This window comes from Carassius carassius, chromosome 44, assembly GCF_963082965.1.
Source record: "Carassius carassius chromosome 44, fCarCar2.1, whole genome shotgun sequence".
Classification (NCBI taxonomy): domain Eukaryota; kingdom Metazoa; phylum Chordata; class Actinopteri; order Cypriniformes; family Cyprinidae; genus Carassius; species Carassius carassius.
In genome coordinates this window covers 12,607,179-12,629,732 of record NC_081798.1, presented here as the reverse complement: position 1 = coordinate 12,629,732, position 22,554 = coordinate 12,607,179, and the positions used below count along the sequence as shown (strand labels likewise).

Sequence of the window (22,554 nt, the reverse complement as noted above, 5' to 3'; positions counted from 1 at the left end):
TGAATACAGTATTTGCTGCTTAATATTTATATGGAAACTGTTATAATTTTTTCAGAGTTCTTTGATAAATAAAAAGTAAAAAGAACAGCATTTTTCTTTTAAATAAATATTTTGTACTAATACACTACCACTCAAATGTTTGGGGTCTGTTTTTTGTTTTTATATAAATAAAACATTTTATTAAATAAATCATTTATTTATTTATTTTTCACCAAGGATGTGTTAAATACATTTTTAAAAAGTGATGGTAATGACTTTTCTATTTCTATTTTGAATAAATGCTGTTCTTTTGAACTTTTTATTCATGAAAGAATCCTGAAGTTATATTAAAATAGAAAACCGTTATTTTATATTGTAATTATATGTCGCAATTTTACAGTTTTTCTGTATTTTTGATTTTAAAAAAATGCATCCTTGATGAGGAGAAGAAATGTCTTTAAAAAAACATTAAAAATCTTACATAAACTTTTGAACAGCAATGTATATGTACCATTCAGGGGTAAATAAGGTACAAATATTTTTCTAGTTGTCAAAGCGTCCAAGTCTGTACCATTTCATCTCCACTTTTGTGGGAGAAAAGATCATTTAAGACTGCCAATCCCTGCAAGTAAAGAAATGGCTCTATTTATATACATTTTATTCATTTTATATACATAATATTCTCCCTTTTATTATCATTATTTGTAATACTTTATAGTCAGACTTTATAATTTTCATTAGTCTACTTCCTAAATTAACAAATTAAGAATGAAAAACACTCCCTAAAACATTACTTAATTTTAGTCAATATTCATTTCAACATTTACTATAAGCACTTTCTCATTTTGTAAAAAATGATCTGAATCTGATTAGATGAGGAAGAACTTCTAGTAAAACTAACTCCAGTCCACATTGCTGATAATGTCATAGCCTTAAACAAAACCCTAGACTTATTCCTAAAAGACAAGTTATCTGTATTAAAAAAAAGGATGTCCCCTATGGAAGGTTTTGTCAGATTTGGCTAACGTTTGAGGACAATTTTGTCCCAAAAGTATAGCTGAGAAAACACATGCATACAGTATATGCGTTGTAAGCACCCCAACTGTAATTTTCTTTTTGGCCTCATTAGTGTCATTACAACCTTCCCATGACCACCTTTTCTTGTCCCTACATGCACTTTTTCCATCACCTCACACACACACACTAGTACTGTACACTCCCTTCCTATACACACAATGCATTATCAAGCATCAGCATATTGATGCTTGACTGCTCACAACTAAAAACTCAATATTATATTATCAGAAAGCACTCGAGAGGAGAGGAGAGACGTTTAATACGGTCATTTAGCCCTCCAGGCTTTAGAAACTTTGCACTGGCAGCGCTTAACAGGCAGCTAGTCATGTGACCTCTTAAGCATTATCTGGACTTAAGCATTACGTTGTTGTGCATATGTATAAGTTGGTTCCAACTTTGTCGCATTACTGTGTCACACCGCCAACTGAAACAGAAAATGACTGACCATCATCTTTCGCCTTGGTTGTGTGTGCAAGTGTTTAATCTGAAAAATCAAGCTCAAATAAACACTTCCTTCACTCCCTGCAAGAAATTACAGTAAGAATCTCATTGTAAATTTGACCTTTGAGTTGACAGGACTTTTTGATGCAGGTAAGTGCATGCATTTAATACACAAAAACGTGCAGTAGTTTTTTTTTTGTGGTTTCTGTGCTCTAGATTTGAGCTGACAGTGTGCTTTGGGGGAAATGGAGCTGATGAGACGAACGCATTTCAACTGAAATAAAACAAACAACCCTACAAATTAAATGAAATAATCCACAAGACTCGGCACAGGGTCTCGCCAACAGAGGACTTACTTGCCTCGCTTTCCCATTATTTCTTTCTTCTTTGGCAGACCATGGTCTTCCTGCCTCCATTTTTGCATTTTTCTTTCCTCCTCATGCACTCCAAGATGAGCAAGCGTGGGAAGCGAGCCGGCGTGTTGGTTAGGCTCAGACAGTGCAGCTTAAAAACAGCGCTGCCTAGTATCCATCTGGTGAATCTATGCTCTCTCCCCAACAAAATGGATGAACAACTTCTCCTCTCCCAGACAAATAAGGACTTTCAAATTCTGCTGATCACTGCTGCATCAAATGCTCCACCATCCCCATCCCAAAGAAACCCCAAATCATAGGACTTTATGACTACAGACCTGTTGCTCTCACACCAGTGGTCATGAAGTCATTTGAAAAACGGGTGTTGGCCCACATGAAGAACCCTTGTTGGACCGCCATTAGTTTGTTCTTCTACCTGAATATGAAAGAATGCATGCAGAACTCTACAAACCCCTCTGTTGAGCTCCTGAAGTTTGAAGATGACACCAGAGTCATCAGCCTAATCGATGATGACAGTGACGAGGGAGGCTGAAGAGTTGGCTGTAATGGAGTCAAACAAGCTTAAAACAGTGGAGATGATGGTGGATTTTAGAAGAAACACCTCAGAAAACTACAGCGAAACTGTTCGGACTGCAGATAGCCATCAGCACTCCCTTTCCCACATTCCAAGAACTGTACTCATGTGAGGAAAGGAGCTTGAAAAATCACTCTGGATACCTCACATCCAGGACACTTTCTCTTTGAACTGTTGTGTCTGGATGGCACTACAGAGCAATAAACCTCAGAACATATATAAGAAGGGATAAGAAAAGTTTGCTTCCTCTGGCCATCTACCTCTTAAACAGTTTAACAAACATGCAATAAACAACACTATTTATACTTAGTAGCTGTACATACATACAGGTATTGTCTATTGTGTAATTTTATGTATATTTATTTTTGTTCACTGTTTTTATTTCATTATCTGTGTCATGTCACTGTGATTTTGTCTATGCACTGGAAGCTTCTGTCACCAAGACAAATTCCTTGTATGTGTAAGCATACTTGAAAATAAATCTCATTCTGATTCTCCTCGATTGCTCTGTTTTTCCTGCAGAGGGACCTGAAGCGAGCGTGTGTGTGATCCATCATGCTAAAAAGCCTTCAGTTATGAATTCCACCTCCTGTTCCATATACGCTACACTAAAAATAGATACATGACAGATTAAAGAGTCTGCTCCTCTCCTCCTTGAAACCAATTTCTTTTACTCTGTTGCTCACTTTTTCAGTTTTTTATTATTATTATTATTTCTGACATTAAATTCTTCAGCATGCTGTTGCGTTTGGGTCTTAAGTGACTCTTGATTCTCAGAGATGTGTTCGTTACTCCACTGTCTTAATGCCCTCTTCTCTCATTTCCCCTCACTCTCTAACGCCCTCTCTATAGCATTTTTCCTCCATCATGGATCCCTTTAATGGTTTTCATTGCAGTAAGCCTGTGTTAGCCACCGAGCTGGCGACTGGATGCTAACTGCACACACATGAGGGCTGTTTCACTGATGCAATAAGCAGAAAGATCCTGATTCTGCAACCCGAGTAACATTACACTCAATACCAACACACTCATATAAACAGCTGGCTCTAATTAATCTAAAACATGCTAAAGAGATACCTTAACTAAAAATAAAAATTCTGCCACCACTAATTCACCCTCATGTCATCCCTAACCTGTATGATTTTCTTCTATGAAATCCAAAATATATTGCTGAAATGATCCAATAAGCAATGTTGCTTTGGATCCCACTGAGTTGTATTGTATGAACAAAAACAGTTTGCAAAATATCTTCACCAAATTAAAAATCTGTATATATATATATATATATATATATATATATATATATATATATATATATATATATATATATAGTGAAAAATTAATATCATTAATATAACATTACTATTTTATATTTTAATATATTTTAAAATGTAATTTATGATGGTAAACTGAATTTTTAGCCGCCATTACACAAGTCATCAGAAATCGATATGATAATTTGGTGCTCAAGAAACATTTATTATTATTATTATTATTACTATTATTATTATCATCAATGTTCACAGGTTTGCTGCTTGATACTTTTGTGGAAACAATGATATACTATTTTTTTTTAGGATTCTTTGATAAATTTCATAACACTATAAATGTATTTTCTGCTGAATACAAGTATTCTTTTTTTTTAACAACTAGCCTTCGGTCTCCCAATTAGCTTTCAATCAATGCGTGAAAATGTGTGAGTGTATATGAGGATAGGAACCTCAAGGGTGTGTGTATTTATACAGTATGTTTCAGATAGAGTATTACAGGTTCTTTCCACAGACATTCACTCATCATTTCTGTCACAACACCTTCACTCAATTTTTATATTTACAGTCTGTCGGTCATTTTGACATGCCTCCTTTTCACTCACTCTCTCCACTTCAGTCTCTCTTTCATTCCTCCATTTCTCCTTAAGTCTTTCCACATATACCTTTTTTTATCCGGTCTTTAAATGTCAATTCTGGCACCTTTCACACCTTGACATTGGTATGTTTCTCTCTGTCTTTCTGTTGTATATTAAAAAGCTATTAGTTGCTTATTCCACCCTGTTTTCTCTCCACTCCTCCTCGTCTTATCTTTTATTCTTCCCTTTCAGCCTTCCTTCCTTTACCTCCTGCATTTCAGCTTCTTTCACATTCTCTCGCTCTTGTTTGAGAGTGCTGCACATCAATCATACAATCTTAATTCAGTCAGAGCGCTGCTGAGGTGTTGGAACTGAGGGTGGAGGGGAAAAAGATATGCAGTTTAAAAAAAATTTTATATATATATATATATATATATATATATTAGTGGTGGGCATAGATTAATTTTTTTAATCTAGATTAATCTCACTATAATCTTGGAATTAATCTAGATTAAAATGGCTCATTTGAATTCTGCCAAAGGCATTCAGAATATGTGTGCTTCCAAAAAATACAATAACTAAAAGTAACGTTAAGTTTTTTAAAACGGGTTTCTCAAGCCAGGTGGTGCATTAGACCAGGGGCTCATCTCCTGTTTCCAAAATGCATCACAAAGTGCTTGAGAAAGCTGTAAAGTAATTCCACATTGCACAAGGTGCAAACAACCTTACGCCTGTTTCACACCTAATCCGTCTGCATTGTGTATGCTTTGTGTATTTTATTTACGCACCCATGTTAACGGATTCCAGCATTCACGCGGTTGCAGTCCGTCAGTTCATTCCAGGAGCGTTGTGTCTGGAGCAGTGCAGTGATCATTTACGTACCAAGTAGTGGGCTGCAAACGCGTCCTGTGTGAAAGCACAATGAGTATGAGTCCGTGCTGCTTCTGCACCACATACGAAACACACACGGACTGCATATGCACTGCAGACAGATTATGTGTGAAACAGGTGTGAGTCTTGTCGAGGTTTCCATTGGGAAGCTTCTTAAAAAAAATAAACAATTTCCCTGAAGCAAACCCGGCGGCTTCATCTGCATCCATGTTAGCACGTCACGTTTGATGTGGTAATTTCACAGTAGGCATACACACAGGTTTAAAGACTCGTTCTCGCCCCCTACAGATTCAGCTAGGTATACATCCGCGCTAAAATATCAAGGTGAAAGTAAGTATAGCTCAGGTAGTATAGACCCAGCTCCCAACCCAACTTTGAGAATAGATTAACGGCGATATTATACCACATTAGTGCAACAACGTGCGTGAAATGTGTCGACGCGTCACACTGTTTACATCACTGTTTACAATGGAGAAAGTTGCATTCTATCACAAAAACAGAGACCACTGTTATCAAAAGTATGGGAATACTTTAAACAGAGGCCAAATAAAATGGCCCTTTGCTCCCTTTGCAAAACCGATATGGTGTACCACGGCAGCACTACTGCGATGCACGAGCACCTCAGAGGAAAACATCCTGACGCTCTCCGGTGTTATGGTTTAACTGGTTACCGTGTGATCTGGGGACCAACTTCCTGATTCAGGTCTCTGCTGCAGATGTGATGGAACGACCGCAGCAGAATCCGCGATTCTAAAAGCACAAACTGATGTGATATTAAGTGTCTAATAAACACAGACTTGCTCATTGCATGATTCTGATATTCTTGTAAAGATAACAAGTTATTGGTATGATCATCTGTAGCGGCTGAAGTAAGGATAAACTAAAAAATAAAGTAAGTCTGTGCATGAATGTATATGTGTATTAGAGCTGCAACTAACGACAGCGCGCCGCGAGACAACAGTCACAAACCACCGAGCTACCCCGAATCAGCTCCAGATCTCTGGAAACCATGCTAAACCATAGCAGAACCCTGACTACATTTTATGGTTTGTGATGCTAAAGAAAATTTCATGACGTCTCAGACAACTGTAAATTTTTGGCTACTGTGGTTTAATTATAAACGCTATCGTAAACTCATATTTACCATAGTAAAATAATTTTGTAAAAACTTCAACCACATTGGTTGAAAATGAATAAAGGTTTAAATATTATATTAAAAGTTGTACTTATATTTTTTTATAAAGTTATCCAAAGGATTCATTAGCTAATCAAAAAAGAACATTAGATTAATTATTTATTGTAATAAAAATAATCGTTATAGTCGTCGACTAATCGAAAAAATAATCGTTAGATTAGTCGACAGAAAAAATAATCGTTAGTTGCAGCTCTCTCTCTCTCTCTCTCTCTCTCTCTATATATATATATATATATATATATATAAAGATTTTATTCATTAAGGAAAAAAATCCAAACCACCCTTTGCAGCAACAACTGCAATCAAGCATTTGCAATAACTGGCAGTGGATCTTTCTCATCGCTGTGGAGGAATTTTGCCCCACTCTTCTTTGCAGAATTGTTTTAATTCAGCCACATTGGAGGGTTTTCCAGCATGCATGGACTGTTTAAAGTCAAGCCACAGCATCTCAATTGGATTTAAGTCCGGACTTTCATTTGGCCACTCCAAAACCTTAATTTTGTTTTTTTTGTGTCATTCAGGAGGTGGACTTGCTTGTTGTTTGGGATCACTGTCCTGTTGCATAACCCAAGTGTGCTTGAGCTTAAGCATATACATTTAGCTGATGCTTTTATCCAAAGCAACTTACAATTGCTATATATGTCAGAGGTCGCACGCCTCTGGAGCAACTAGGGGTTAAGTGTCTTGCTCAGGGACACATTGGTGTCTCACAGTGGATTCAAACCCGGGTCTCTCACACCAAAGGCATGTGTCTTATCCACTGCGCCAACACCACCCCATATCAGCTGAAGGTTACAAACTGATGGTCGGACATTCTCCTTCAGGATTTATGAGTGCAGGAGTGCAGAATTTATGGTTCCATCAATTATGGAAAGTCATTAAGGTCCTGAACCTGCAAAGCAGCCCCAGACCATCACACTACCACCACCATGTTTGACTGTTGGTATGATGTTCTTTTGATGAAATGCTGTGTTGGTTTTACGCCAGATGTAAGGAGACAGACACCTCAGTCCACAGAATATTTGCCTAAAAACATCTTTCTAAAAATAAAAACTTAACTTGGCTTTCTAAAATAATGAGGTTAATCCCAGTTCTTTCATGATTTAACAGTTAATCAATAAATTTTTCACGTAGGGCCAGGTAGGTTTGGACGGCTTTTTTCCATTAATAAATGAAATCATCATTTAAAAAATGCATTTTGAATTTACTTGCATTATCTTTGTGTAATATTACATTTACATTTAATCATTTAGCAGACACTTTTATCTAAATCGATGTACAAATGAGAACAATAGAAGCAATCAGACCAAAGAAAGAACAACAACAGTATACAAGCGCCATGACAAGTCTCAGTTAGTCAAGCACAGAACCCGTAGCTAAGGTTTTTTTTTTTCAAGAATAGAATAGACAAGAAAAGGTAAGTGCTAGTATTAGTTATTAAAATTTGTTTGATGAGCTGAATCTTTCAAGTGTGACAAATTAAATTAAAAACAGGAAGGGAGCAAAAACCTTTTCACGACACTGTATACACACACGCACGCACACACACACACACACACACACACACACACACACACACACACACACACACACACACACACACACATATATATATATATATATATATATATATATATATATATATATATATATATGTCAAACTGTATATGTCCATGAATACTGTCTACATTGGACTACATGCATTACATTACTGTGGCCAAGCACAGAGAGTTCTTTCTGTTTTATAGAGCTTTTGTATTGATCGATGCAACAGCAAATGCACAATATGCCACAGTGAGGCTACATCAGCATTCCTTGACTTAAACATATCAACACTTCTTGTTGTTTTTTGTGCATTCATTGTACGTTTATTGTACTTCAGAGCTATAGCAATACTTGGATATCAGCCATTAAGAACTGCAAGTGTCCAGTATGTCTTACAGTAATAATAATTTTCCAAGTCAGTATTTCTTACAGTAAGACATATTTCTCCATGTCAATACCACTGTTTCCACAAAGATGCACTGTGCGATCTGCAGAAAACTGTAACATTTGGGCTCCCAGGCTGAGCTGAGCTTCAGCCAAGTGAAGCAAGTGCTGATGGGACATGATGGAATGTCAATGGCCTAATGCAATCTGGGAGATCTACAACGAACCCGTGGGGCACACCTGCATGTGTATGTGTGTATGGCGTGCACGTCAGCAAGGCCAGGCCCTGATAAGAGAGGCTAAAAGCTTGCAGTCTCAGCACTGCAAGTTCTAAATTGTCCCATGGGAGATTTAGGACCCTGGGGGAAAGTCAGAGTTTGCACAATCCACCCTCCCAACAACAAAAAAACCCTCTCCCCAATCCACTTCTCATTTAGAGGAGTGAGAAAAATGCTTGCGTAAGAGCAAAAAGGACTCACGGATCAATGAGGGGTATTGATAACTTAAGACTACAGCGCGGTTCTTGATAAGGTGTATACGTGATCTGAACAATCCACTGTGACCCCCAATAACCTGGTTATGAAGCAACAAAAATAAATAAATAAATAAATAAATAAGCATTATTTGTGTCTGCCAACAGCAATCATTATATATTTAACTATTAACAATTAACGATTTTGTTCTAATTTCAGTAAAAAAAAAAAGTTTAAAAAGGATAAAAACCCTTTTAAATATTATTTTTTTTACATTTGCTATGAATTATTTTTTACCATATTTTAATAACCAGAGTATCATTAAAATCATGACAAAATTGGGTGTGACACTCATTCAAATTCAAGACTAAGATAAAACTGGTTAATTTTTTATGCTAATACAAATTATCACTGATTCTTGTTTATGTGCACATACAGAATGTATCAGAAAATCACTCTATATCAATAGCTAAGGAATCGGAATCGGACGATTTTCCTCATGATCGACCCGAATCGGTGACCAGCCGATCAGTCTCACTTCTTTCCGATTTCGAGCCGATCCATTTTGTTACCAGTGGCACAGACAATAACGTCACATGAGCCACGCGTTCTCACTCTCTTCTCTCCGACGACCCCTTCTCTCTCACACACACACATCTCAATCGCTCGGGTAAAATGGTGCATGTATTGCGCATTATTTTAGTCGTCCCGGAAGCTTCGCGCTTACACCAAAAGCACGCGCACCACCACTGATCTATATTAGTGGAGCACACAAGCCACGCTCAGTCTCAAACAGCTTGGGAGTCACAGTAGCTAACTGCGCTAAAACGTTCAAATACATACAAAATTACGTCAAAATGCTTGTCTTGGTGAGCAGCCAGTTAAACACAGTTTGTTTTGGAACGTTAAATAGTTTCTAAATAGAAAGAAAACGTGTTTTGTGTAACAATTTATTGGGTCCGTGGATAAACTCTCAAAGGGACTGCAGTCCAATATTCCTGCGGCTGTCTGTCATGTTAATCAAAGAACAAAAAATGTTCTGCTCTTGACTGAATACGTTTAATGGTAAGCATTAATTTGTATTTATTTTTTACAATGAAGACTACAGAAATTACCTTTGATAAAAATGTACGTTTGATTACGTTAATTTAACCTGAATAAAAACTTACTTACTAATTGCAAACTTACTTTTCTTTGTAATTTTTCTATTTGTTCTTGTTTAATTACTAACTTTTTTTTTTTTTACTTTTTTTTATGAAACTTTGTGTTTAAGAAAAGTAGATTTTTGTTTGTATATGCTGTAAATTATATATTTTAGAGAGAAAAAAAATAATACGGCAAAAATCTGTAATCTTTTTTCATTTTCTTTGATGTTCTGCTTTTAAAGCTCTACACATAACACGTTGAAATGTCCATACATTAATCATACAGAAATAAAAACAGCTAACAATGCAACACCAGGCAACGCAGATCTCCTAAAAATAATCAACAGTGCTTAAAACCACCACACACAGGTGTAGACCAGGTAGTGAGTCACCCTTGAACCATGATGGACACAGAATTAGCCACATTAGCAATATCTATGTTTACACTCTGCGTACTATTTATGGAACCAGATCACCATCTTGGGGACTTGATCCTGCCTCTGTGAAACCCTGTTTCTCTCAAAGTGGCCCATTTGCATCTCAGGAAAAAGCAAAGAAATTCAACATCTCTATATATATGTCATCTTGAAAAAAAAGACATCACAAAAAAAAATTGAAGGAGCTTTGCAATTATGAGCAACATTTGTTCAGCTACAAGAGTTGGCAGCTCCTTTGCAGATAGTTTGACACAGAGTGTAAGATGAAACGACGCTAAGACCTTTGTCAAAATCTAACGCTGGATAAAATTCAAGTGACCAGAATTGGAAAAATTATGAAATCGTTAGTTTGGTAATACTTCAGGATATGAGTGTAGTTAAAGTACTAAGAGATTTCCCAGCTGTCAAATGATGGTTAATTAAATCAGGGCTTGTTTCTTCATGCAGGAGCATAGCAGTAATTAAGCGGAATCCATTTTACAACTTTGCAGAATATTTTTATTATCATAATTCGCTGGATGGCTGGAGCACAGTGACCACAAACTTGTCCCAGTTACTAGAAATAGAGCCTGACTGAAAAATAAAAAAATAAAAAAACACCGACTGACAGAGAGAGAAGAGTGTCTGTAGGTAGTTGAAATCCATTTAAACTACATTTTATGGCAAAACGCCATACAACTGCTAATTACAGCTGAGATTTTGTTTAGTATGACTGTAATTTTAGCCTATTAAATGTCATCATATACAAAGAGGCATTCATGGACTAAAGGTTTGACTTCTGGGATCTCTCATTGAACACTTATTGACGCATATTAATGACTATGACAGTTCCTATCCACTGCAGTCTACAAACATCTGCAACCAATATATTTGAGAAGAATGAATTTCAAAGATTTGCTAATAATCTTAAACAAACCTTCAATGTAAAAACATATGTACTGTAATAATCACTCGGTTGCCTCCCACAGTGTACTTTTTCTACCATTCAAAAGTTTCGGCTCAGTTTTTTCTTTTTTTGTTTCTTTTTTTAAGAAATTCATATTTTTATTCAGCAAGGACGCATTAAACTGACCAGTAAAAAAAACCAAAAACATAATGTTACAAAATATTTCTATATCAAATGAATGCTGTGGTTTTGAACTTCCTAATCGACAAGATTCCTGAAAAAAAAGTATCATGGTTTCTACACAAATATTAAGCAGCTCAACTTTTTTCAACATCGATACTACTAAGAAATGTTTCTTGAGAACCAGATCAGCACATTAGAATGATTTCTGAAGAATCATGTGACACTGATGGCTGCTGAAAATTCACAGGAAAAAATTGCATTTTAAAATACATTCAAATAAAAAGCATTTATTTTAAATTGTAGTTATATTTTATTATTTTCAATATTACTTTTTATTGTTTTTTTGATCAAACAAATGCACTCTTGGCGAGTATACGAATAAAAGGTACTATATTTTGTGTCTGATTTTTGTGTGTCTTTCGAAGTCTGATCACTTGGAAAGGTAACAGCACATCTCTTATAAGCCACACATTTTCAAAAGCACAAACAGTGTGGGATGAGTTATGATGAGAAATATAATACTTAGGGGTTTCAAATGAATATTTCACTCATAAAGCAGTTTGCACCTTTGGCATTCAAAATATTAAGTATCTGAATAGTTAAAAAAGCCTGATCCCAGCTTGCTGTGACCCATGAACTGCAGACTTACGGAAAGCACTGTCCTCATTACCACTGTGCCCTGAAGCATAAGACTTAATCCCAGGTTACTGAAGGAAGACGGTTGTAGTCATTAATCAATTGTAAAAACACATGCTAAATGACTAGTAACTAAACTACAGTGAATTATTTTCAATGGTCAATATTTCACCATTAAGAGCAAATTTTGTTGAATTGAATAAATTGAATAAATCTTAGTGAGATTTATGGTACTAAATGTTCCCAAGATTCTCAAGTTTATGTTCCAGTTTTCCTTTTCCAAGTAGGCTTAAGTCAACTGAAAATTTATAAATCCTGTCATTATTTACTCAGAAGATTTGGTTAACCCATAAGATTGGTTAATCTTGGTTAATCTTCAAAACACAAAAGAAGATAATTATAGTGAAAACTGATAGCTTTCTGTCACTTCACTGAAAGTCTAGGTGATCAAAACTGATCCAAAAAGCACTGTTAAAGGTGTGGTTGATTGTGATTTCAGATTTAGTAAGTGTGTAATGTTGCTGTTTGAGCATAAACAATATTTGCAAAGTTACGAAGCTGAAAGTTCAATGCAAACGGAGATTGCGCTGCTTTAGAGAATAGGAAGAGAAAACTAGATGTGCACGTAAAAATCTAGTCATATATTAAATTTATGCATTTAGCAGACACTTTTATCCAAAGCGACTTACCAGTGCATTCAGGCTATCAATTTTTACCTATCATGTGTTCCCGGGGATTCGAACCCCCAATCTTGCGCTTGACTGCGCAGTGCTTTACCAATTGAGCTACAGGAACACTACATGACACTATAACACTATATATGAATCACGATTCTGTCTTTTAATGATTCTAATGGATTCACAAGATTCAAAATCAATGTTCTAAAGCAGCAGTTCTTAATACTGTTCCTTGCGTCGCCCTGCTCTGCACCTCTCTCTCTCTCATTCAGCTCAGCTCCAGCAATGACCTGTTACAATTATACACTTATTTTCACATAGCTATGAGAAGCATTAAACATGGACGTGCATTCAGATGCCATACTGTATTAAAGCTTTAATCAGGATAAAACAGCATATTAAGAGCTAACGTAAGTAGTAGCATTTACAAATAACAGTGTACTGTATTTAAAAGTATGAGACAACAACAAACAAAAAACATAGGCCTACCAATAAAAGCCATGCTTGCACAGGTTCTGCACGATCCTCTTCAATACTATCCTTTGCTTCTCAATCGGTCTCAAATTAATAAGCGATATTAACAACACTGTTGTTTACAATACAATCAGAGCACATGCCGCTGAGGTGAGGGGCGGGACGTTTAGATGCACACTAGAAGCTGTTTAGCCAATCACAACACACTGGGCTAACCAATCAGAGCCCATCACCTATTTCTGAGGAAGGGGCTTCATAAAAGCAGGAAATGATCAGTGTGTTTCTCAGAGAAGGGATATAGTGCTGTGGATTAGAGAGGGAAAATTATTTTAAACGAAGCATTAACACATGATTAACCACACCCCATAAACACAATCAAGCCTTTTTTTTTATCTTCCAAGTTTTAATTATCCAGACATTCAACGGAGGGACAGAAACCTATCAGGTTTCATTAGAATTTTTCGAGTCTTCTAAAGGCGAGCGAGTAAAAGATAACATAATTAAAAGTTTGTGGTAAATTATGCCTTTAAAAAATTTAGATGTTAGGAATGGAGAACAACCCTAGTGAAAAAATAAATATACTAAAATAGATTTAACATACATTTATTTCATGTTAAGTATACTATGAATACATTTACATATTTATGTGGCATAAATATGAAAAGTGAACCTGTCATCTTTCTGTTACCCTATATAACCACTGGCTATCACCCTTAAACTTCTTTATTGATGAGATGACAGTAGCCCCAGGACCTGTAATCTCTGCCCACACTGACCCAGAGTCAACAACCACATGCACATGCAATCAACTCGCATGTATCATATACATTGCTCCCTGTAGGATACATGATGCCTCTCTCTATGTCTTTAACACACACTTCCCTTGTTCACTTTCATCTTTGGAAGGTATTGTATAGTGCATTGAGTGTGTTTGCATCCCCTAGATAGTTCCTTCCATCTTCATCTGTGCATGTATGTGCAGACCCACCGAGTTACCGTGGTAACCAACAACAGCTATATAAAGACAGAATCAATAGCAATCATCAGACCATGGCGATCTTTACACCAGACCTGTGGTGTGTGTGTATCTGACTATAGCAAACTAGCATGTGTGCTAATGCATTTATATTCTCTGGATGACCTATTTGATTTTATTTGGATATAAAATCTCCAGAATTTTGTGATGGCCTGCAGCTGTATTTAAAGGAATAGTTTACACAAAACTGAAAGTATCATAATTTACTCATTGAAAGGCTTTCATTTTGAACCTGACACATCTGTTAGTGAGAAAGAAATGTATTATATAAAAGTTAAACTACACATATAAAATTATATATTTAAATAAAAATTATTATTATTATTAAAAGTAAATTAATTATATAAATATTTACATTAAATATTTATACATACTATAATATATATATATATATATATATATACACATTTAATACACAAGTAATATTGAAAATAGACACACATTTCTTATTCATTGTTTATCATTACAAATTTTTATTGGAAAAAAATAAGGGTGAAAACTGTAGACATAAATGATTGAAAATCAAATGCTTATATTGCATGTTTTTTTTCTTTATTTTTTAGAAGGCTTCTCACTGTTATACTTTTATTTCACTGTTTTTTTTTTTTTAATCTATAAGACCATGCCGTCGCACCAAATCAGGTTAATGCTGTCAGAACACACCAGCCACATCAAACCTGCACACACATACGAACACTAGACGCATAAATAGATAGACAAGCTCTGGCAAGATGACTATAGCATCTGCAGAAAAAGAAAACCGTGATCTCTTTATTATCTCAAATACTCTCCTAGACATCAGTGGGATCAAATGGAGGCCAAAGTCTTTTCAGATCAACAATGTTTCAAATTGGTCCACAATTAAAAGTCTGATTTTATTATGAACCTAAACATTCCATACCAAATACTTGAAAGATCAAGTTTTCTGAGATATGTAAATCACGTTAATTTTATAACATTATAATTTTTTACAAAAGCCTTGTGTGTTTCTCTTATGGAACTATAAGAAAAACATCTCAAAGTTAAAACACAGAAAGGAGTGGGGCCACTTTATTAATTCGTTCTGATTAAGTTTCAAACTGAATTCTTGCCAGAGTTCGGCACATACAGTACATGGCATTTGTATTTTTGGGAAACAGATAAATTCCTTTGAGAATGAGAGAAGATGTGAATGATAGATCAACAGACAGAACAAATGATAGAACAGCTGATTGAATTCTAAAATGATAGATAAAATAATAGAAAGAAAGATTAAATGATAAACAGAACAACAGATAGAATGAACAATAGATCGCTAGACAATGAACAAATGAACAATACAAGACACTGAGAATGAACAATACAAAAATAGAACAATCAAATGGATAGAAAAGTAGGAAGAACGAGCAACAGAATGATAAAAGGGAACAATATAGAAAGATACAATGATAGAGAGAATAAAATGATAAGATAGAATAATTGAATGCAAACTGATTTAAATATACACATACAGTCTAGCCCAGTCTCTTCCTCTTTCTCCACCTCTACTCATTTTTCTTTCCTCCTCTTCTCTGCTCTTCTAGTTCCTCCAGAAGCATCCCTTATAATGCCAAATCACACTGTCATCAGAATAATTATTATCATTACCCTCCCTTACATAAGCACTCCTATTAGTATCCTCTCATTAATGCAGTGTTTTAATCACAAAATAACAATTAGGCCAGATATCTATTTGATCGATTCAGGCCACAGATGAAAACATGGCTCCTGAACAAGGACAATATTACAGTGCCTCCAGCCTCGTTCAGTCATCCGAAGTGGCGAAGGGTTTGTTTTCTGCCACGTACTAAGATGTTCTTATAGTCGCATTGTTTTATAATGAGAGATACATTTAGGAGAGGAGAAGAGCCAAAAGCGTACATGACAAAGAATCAGGAAATGCTTCACAGCACACACTGTGATATTTAACAGGACTACTCATACCCAGTGGGCCGAGAAACTCCACTGATATAAAAACGGTCCAAAGAGATTGTGGGGTACCTGAGGCTAAGGCACTTTCAGTCACATGGAAAGGTCTGGTGTTAACCACCTTGGGCACAAAACATACACAAGAAAGTTACATGAACAAATTGCTACAACCATGGTGCCTGTTTGAAAGGCCAATAAATGTCATGTAGATCACTCGGCAGTATGAGCGAATGGAAAGTTGTTAAGCAAAATGTTAACATTTCTTTAAACCTCAAGTACATGAATTTGCTATTTATCAATTTTGGCACATGTCTGTGAAGCCTTACCATGTGTTACCCTTCTTGCATCTCAATTTGCACACTATCCATGCCAAATTGTATTTAAATATGATTTATTCAGCAGGGATGCATTCAATTGATCAAAAGTATATATATATATATATATATATATATATATATATATATATATATATATATATATATATATATACACATGTACATAAAGAGGCAGTTTCTCCTCAAAAAATTGGATGAGAAAATAATCGATATTACAGGAAGCAATATACTTGTTTACTTGATTACTTGCATGGTATTTTTTTGTCATTTTTAAAACGTGATAGCATCAGTTTCTGTTATAAAAAAAATATTATTGTTTTCCACACAAGAAAGAAAGACATACTGTACAGCTCTGACCATGAATAAATAATGACAGCATTTTCCTTTTTTGTCAACAATCCCTTTAAAGCCGGTTATGACAAAGCCAAAATGTGTCTTTAACCATAAACACAGTAAACTAAAATGGGAACCATGGGAGCTCATAAGGTGAGACTTTCATACAGTGACAGCAGTGACACTAAGGCCATAAACCCACTTTGGACAGCAGCCAATGGCTCGCGTCCAACACATCAAGTTAGACAATGGAAAGAACTCTAGAATATCTCTGTCTATATCTCTGAATGATGAGGCTAATCTTTGCCCAGTGAAACACATACAAACACACAATAAAAGAATGTTTCATGTTCAAAGCAATTTAAGCTCTATCAACAGCATCTGTGAAATGCTGTTAATTACCACAGATGAGAATTTTAACTCTGTCCATTATTATGCAAATACAAACAAAAAAAAGTTAGAAGTCTATGTGACAAGGCACTGGTGTTATTTAAAATTCCCATTTGCAGGTGGATGAACTTTTGTTATGCATTATTAAAGGGGTAGTTCTCACCAGTACTCAGTACTCACCCTCAAGTTGTTTCAACCCTGTATAAGTTTATTTCTTCTGTTGAACACAAAAGAAGACATAAACAATAAAGTTGATGGTCCCCATTGACTTTCACAGTATTTTTGCCCATATTAAGGAAGTCAATGTGGACCATTAACTGGTTACCCATACTCTTCAAAATACCTTCTTTTGTGTTCAACAGGGGAAAAAAAGAAATTCATACAGGTTTGGAATAACCTGAGAGTGAGTAAATGTTGACTCAGGTGAAAAATTTATGGGTGAACTATCCCTTTAAATACCCCCAAATTTTGAATATTGTCCAATATGCTACTTAAATATCAAGTATCACTAGAGATCTTGACAATGGGCGCTAATAGCACAGTTAAACTCTTATTTCAAATCACAGTCTTAAATCTACTGAGATCCAATCAGCCGTTAACAGAGGCCAACCAGGAGTCTCAATGTGGTTTAGCAAAGCATTGTGGGAGCTCTCACAATACAACAACTGCAAAAAGGTTATGATCCCAAAGCTTTCTTGAACTTGCTACCTTTAACAGAGGGGCAACAGCATCAGCAGGACAACAAAATTAATAATAAAAATAAAAATAAATCATCATTTTGTATTCATAAAAAAAAGACCTTTAAACAGCCGAGGGTACCTAAAGGTTATGGCAATAAGGAAGGAAATGTCCAACTGGGAAGCAAAAAAAGAGCATTTCAATATGAATATGTGTGGGAGTGTGTGATAGCACTAAGAAGCGAGAAAGAGAGGAAGTGTGTATGTTTTTGTGTCCATGAGGGTTACACAATAAACACTGTCACTGTGAAGTGCATTGTGACGTATTCCTTACTCTTTTGAGTAACACTTTGATGCACTCATACACACACAGACCATTAGATGCTTCTTCTGCTCAAACTATCTTGTATCCCTTCAAGTCTGCACTGCAGCAGAGTGCCAGATTGTGTTCTCTAGCCAAAGAAAAGCAATGGATTTAGTGTCTGGTATCTGGCATGGGTGGATGTGTAAGTGTGTGTGTATCCGTTTCTTGTGTGTCTGCATGATTGCACACTGGAGCGTGAATGTCCCACATGGTGCGTGCGTGTGCTGCCATAGGCTGGTGCTGAGTTCTGGCCCGGTTCCTTTTTCCTTTGGTCTCCCGAGGAGACTGATCCTACAGAACAGGTGTCACTTTTAGCTGCCACAGTCCATGTGTGTGTTTGTGTGTTTGATGCCACAGGCTGTGTCGCCCTACCAAGTCTCCACTCACCCAGCAATGATCCATCCACTGTATGTTACTGCTGATGCACAATGTCCATTCAACTTGTACAGGAGGCCACAGTATGAAACCAGCCTAGATATTTACAAACTCCTGTTCTTCTGTTAAAGTGCCCCTATTATACCTTTTCGACTATTACCTTTCATGCAGTGTGTCGTTTAGCTCTATGTGAACATAAACTATCTGCAAAGTTGTGAAGCTGACAGTGCACGATAGATAAAGTTTGTATGTCAAAAAACAGAGTCGGCTCGCAATTGCCTAAATGAGTTGTCAGGAATTTGAATCTTATTCTGTTACAGCTCTACGTCACAAAGTTACACATTTGCATAATGTCCGCCAACATTTTAGGTCGCCAAGTTGCCTGCCCACAAACACAGTAACATTTCTGTGTGGTTAACATCATTTCCAGAAGATGCTGTGTCCTACGCTGTGAGAGTACATTTGTTTGATCACATCTCATAATTACCACAAACTTGTCAACACTTGACACTTACCACTGAGAAATGTCCTGCTCCAGACGTACTTGTGAATCAGTCTCATGTCGATCAGCCAGTTTAACCATTTTATCATCAGACTCCGGCTTGAGTAGGTATGCTACAATCCATACCATCTATTTTATTTATTGACAAGTCCCCAGGGCTGTCATTCTGTCATGGACATTTTGTTTCCGACACTCGCTGTAAGCAGTAGACCAATCCAGAGCAGCTCTGAACCAATCACAAAGGATTGCGCCTTCTGACCAATCACAACAGTGAGGGCTCACGGAAAGGAGGGGTTTAGAGAGACTGATTCTTTGAAACTGCTTCGCATGAGTTATTTATGAATCATTTAGAAATTAGGTAAAATTAAATCTATTTTCTGAGAAAACTAACATGTTTTTTGACCTTGCATCCATGTAAACCTGTTTTAGGAGACTCATAATACAATATTAGCAACCTTAAAAATGGCAAAATAGGGGCACTTTAAAACACGTGATCACTAACTTACGTGAAACAAGTTAGTTAGATTAACTTACGGTAATGAAAGCAGGACTTAAAAGGTCAAAGGGAAACATGTCTAGGATACATTTTACCCAAAAATCAAAAGAAAAAAAAACGAAACGACAATCATTAGAAAATAAAATATATTTTGCAAAAAATAAATGTGAAACATTAATTTGCATGAAGAAATTTAAATCTATTTTTCATTCCAATAAGATATGCTGTATTTGTACATGTTCATTATATATAACCAAATTTTCCTCCGAAATTGTAACATTTCTCCTTTGAGTCCAATGAATAGATTTTACTATAAAGTCCCTTAGTGGGTGCACATTACCAGGCCCTGGACAAAGTTCCTAACTGTCCCCAAATGTACAGTAATTTTTCATTAATAATATTATATTAAAAGTAGTACAACAGACACTACCATATGAACACATTTTTGTAAAAAAAAAAAAAATTGTGGTCTGGAATTGTTTTTTTTTTTTAAGAAGTCTCTTATGTCCAAAAAACACTGCCACAAAATAGTAATATTGTAAAATATTATTTCAATTTCAAATATCTGTTGAATATTAATATATTTTAAAACCTATTTCTGTGAATGCAAAGCCAAATTTTGAGCCGCATTACTCAAAAAAATAATCAATGCTGAAAACAGTTGTGTTGTTTAATATTTTGGGGAAACAGTAATACATTTGTTTTTCAGGCTTTTTTGATGAATAGAATGTTCAAAGAACAGCATTTATTTGAAATGGAACTGTTTCATAACATAAAAAATGTCTTTACTGAAATTTAATGTGGCCTTATAAGCCTCAAACATTTTAAAACTGAATGCTACTTAAAGACAATAATAAATCCCTGTTCTTAAAATAAGACCATGAGCTTGGCCTCTACAATACTATCTTTGGCCGAATAGCTACAAATCTGTTTCACTTGCATCACACATGCATGCACTCATTCAAACATACGCATCCAAAGGGACAAAATTGCATGTACCTCTCCAAAACCCTCTTTTTCCGTTCTTTTACAGTTTCCTCTCACATGCTCATGTCCAGTGAGTCCAACAGAACCACAGGAAGCACCACCACCATACAGACAACAGAGAGAACGAGCAGATGGTCTGAGAGAATCAGAGAGAGAGACAGAAAGATGGCAAAAGGAAAGGGGAGGCGTAGGAGCATGAGTATGAAGGATTTTTTTTTTGGAACTCATACAAGCAAAGACCTTATAAACTCATCATTCCGACAGAGTATTTTTAAACCATCTAACACCACTACCACATCACTGCTTTACCAAACCATTAGCACTCCGATGGAAAAATGACTCATAAACAGCAAGCCAACAAACTGAGCTAAGGAGACTATCCAACAGGAAAGTTCTGCTGCTAAAGAAGACCAAAAGATGATATGGCAGGACTGCGACCCCAGTTCTTGAATAACCTTTATAGGGCTTTTAAAACTCAACAGAAAGTTACATATGACAACTCTCCAAGAAATGGAGTATGTATTACTAATAGTACTCTGCCTCTGTAACAGTACAGTTAATATTACAGAGAACTTAACACATGGCAGTCTACCAGTCACAACAGAAGAACTGATTTAAAGTCTATAAAAGTTACTATTGCATTACTGTGATCTTTCTGCATAAGTGTATGTACAGGGAAGAGGAATAGTACTGTATATATATATATATATATATATATATATATATGTGTGTGTGTGTGTGTGTGTGTGTATATTACATTATATAGATATAATTCATTAAATCCATGTAATTTTGTAAATGACAATAAGCAATAAAGAATACAAAATATAAGAAAATCTGAAATGGATAGTTCACCCAAAAAAATATTCAGTTTTCTCTGGGAAACATAAAAGCATATTTTGAAGCATGTCTCAGTTCCATACAATGAAAGTCAGTGGAGTCCAAACATCTGTGTTCTGCATAATTCACATTTTTCTGTCACTTCAAAGTGTACTTTAGTTTCTTACTGTCTTCAAACTATATGTTTTTTTGTTTTTGTTTTTATGTGCACTACCATCTTTCACAATTCACTACTATGCATTTTCATGTGTTCTGGACCATCATCTCAAATCTGACTGAATCACTAATAAATGCAGTTCACTCAACAATGTACATACAGTATTAAAAAGCACTGAGTTTTGGGTTTTCACTTTCTCCAGGCCACCATCAATCATCTCTCTGTCTGTTCCTCCTGCTTTGCTTTTGCTCCACACTGCAAGGCTCCGCTAAAGCTCATATGCTGACATCAGCAGCCCCCCTACACTCACACCAGCACTCAAAACAGTCTCTCATGCACTCCACCAATCCCGACCAGCGGGAAACCACGCACACCCACGCAGCCTCAGGCCTCTGAACACAAACCTATACACAGAACACATACTTACACATGGATATGAGAAAACACATGCACATCAGGCCTAGATCCACAGGGGTGGGGAATCAACCTAGCCCATCCTGACAGCCACCCCTCTCTACTGGGTACAGTATTGGGGTAGTAAGATTTATAGAAAATTTAAAAAGGGTGGGGTACAATCATTTTATAATAATATTAATTCCCTAAATACTTTTAGAAGAGCATCTATAGATCAGCAGCAATGGAAAAGCATGCTCAAAATGTCTTCATTAGCTTTTTCTGAACAGGTCTGGCTCATCCAAAAAGTTAATCCGACACTAGCACCCTGACTCATGATTATCTTAAATGATAGCACCATTGCACTTTTATATGTACCATGATACTGAATGTTTCATTTATCTTGGTATTTACATGCAACTTTAAGGTATTTTAAAGAATATCATGGTATGGGAATGGTATTTGCCTGTATATCTAAATCAAAGGGTAATATTATTAAAAAATA

General features: G+C 35.9%; 1 protein-coding gene across 1 annotated transcript in view; it reads right to left on the bottom strand.

The window, feature by feature from the left end:
- Positions 1-22,554, bottom strand: part of LOC132126600 (voltage-dependent P/Q-type calcium channel subunit alpha-1A-like) — a 140,199-nt gene that overhangs the window by 83,986 nt on the left and 33,659 nt on the right. The gene's annotated exons all lie outside the window — the stretch shown is intronic.